At 37.4% G+C, this 1,715-nt stretch overlaps 1 non-coding gene across 1 annotated transcript; it reads left to right on the top strand.

The window, feature by feature from the left end:
- Positions 1–245: 245 nt before the first annotated feature.
- LOC128285086 (small nucleolar RNA R71) lies at positions 246–351 on the top strand. Its single transcript, XR_008275501.1, has one exon. It is a non-coding gene; the product is annotated as a small nucleolar RNA R71 (small nucleolar RNA).
- The last annotated feature ends 1,364 nt before the right edge of the window (positions 352–1,715 follow it).

The raw sequence follows: 1,715 nt of genomic DNA, 5'->3' as shown, positions 1-1,715 counted from the left end.
TATTCAAGAGTTCTACCTGATTAGAGAGCATGGTGACCGAATCAACGTTATAAACTCCGGCTGTTTTCGTTGGCTTTGTCCTCATGACTTGGCACTGATAGTTATTCAGTGACATCTCCTCAATAAATTCGTAAGCCACCTCAGGTGTCTTATTATTGATAGTTCCTCCAGCGTCTGCATCAATCATCTGCCGAGTCGAAGGATTCAGGCCATTATAGTACGTTTGAACCTATAGTCAAAGTGGTAACCCATGGTGAGGGCATCTTCGCAAAAGGTCCTTATATCTGTCCCATGCATCGTAGAGTGTTTCTAAATCCATTTGCACAAAAGAAGAGATATCATTATGTAATTTGGCTGTTTTAGCCGGTGGAAAATATTTTAATAAAAATTTTTCGGTCATTTGTTCGCAAGTAGTGATTGACCCTTGTAGTAACGAGTTCAACCATTGTTTAGCCTTAATCCTTAACAAAAAGGGAAACAACCGAATACGTATGGCATCATCAGAAACGCCATTGATTTTAAATGTAATGCAAAATTCTAGGAAATTTGCCAAGTGAGCATTGGGATCCTCGTTCTGCAAACCATCAAACTGAACAAACTATTGTATCATTTGAATTGTGTTAGGTTTCAGTTCAAAATTATTTGCAGCAATAGCAGGTCTAACTATAATTAACTATACTAAGAAATCACAGAAAATAGAATTGGGAAATTACTTTTTGAAAAATGATTGAATTAATACAATACCTAAGGAAAAATACACCTAGACTTCACTTGTTATTTGACTCTGAATCGGATGATTTATTCATTTGACTTGATCCATAGAAATCCCTAAGTTATTTTATTATCCCTTTCGAGACTAACAACGTCTAATCCTAGGTTGAGTAATTGAAATCTCTTTCTAATTAACTCCCTAGGGTTGCATTAACTCAACTATGGATCCCCTTATTAGGTTTCACCTTAATCCGGAAAAATCTTGTCACCCTATCTCTAGGCGCGCAACCAACTCCGCTTAATTATGACAAATGTACTCTTAGACAGGGTCTATTCCTCCTTTGAATAAGAGCTTAACTTGAATCAATATCTTGGAATATCAAAACAAGAATTAAGAACACATAATTAAGAACAAGTCAAATATTTATCATACAATTCAGATAATAATAACAAGATTTATCTTAGGTTTCATTTAGGGGTTTTAGTTCATAACTAAAAAGGTAAACATCTCAGAAGAATAATGAATACAAAACATAAAGAAAAACCCAAAACTCTTGAAGGGAAATTGAGGGGAGATCTTCAGTCTTATGATGAATCTGGCTACTGAGATGGATCAATATGCTTTCCTTAAGCAATTCCCTGCTTCCTTCCTATGTGTCCTTTTCCTCCTCTTCTAGGGTGTATTTATAGGTTTTAGAATGCCTAAGAACCCTCAAAATTGGCCTTTTTCGAACTGGACTAAACTTGGGCTCGGTAGGAACACGCCCGTGTGACATGCTCGTGTGTGATTGCTTAATGTCGTGGTCAAGCCTGTTAAATAGGCACGGGCATGTGGTCCACCTGTGTGGGTCATGCTTCGATTCTGCCAAATTGACATAGCCTTGTGGTCTGCCCGTATGAGGAGGTCCAAGCCTTGTTGATTTCATACGTTGGCCCATTTTATTCGTTTTTGGCCTGTTTCTCGTTCTTTTCACTCTCCTATGCTCACCTAAGTATAAAACATG

The sequence above is a fragment of the Gossypium arboreum genome, chromosome 11 (genome assembly GCF_025698485.1).
Source record: "Gossypium arboreum isolate Shixiya-1 chromosome 11, ASM2569848v2, whole genome shotgun sequence".
NCBI lineage: Eukaryota > Viridiplantae > Streptophyta > Magnoliopsida > Malvales > Malvaceae > Gossypium > Gossypium arboreum.
This window is presented reverse-complemented; position numbering and strand designations above follow the sequence as displayed.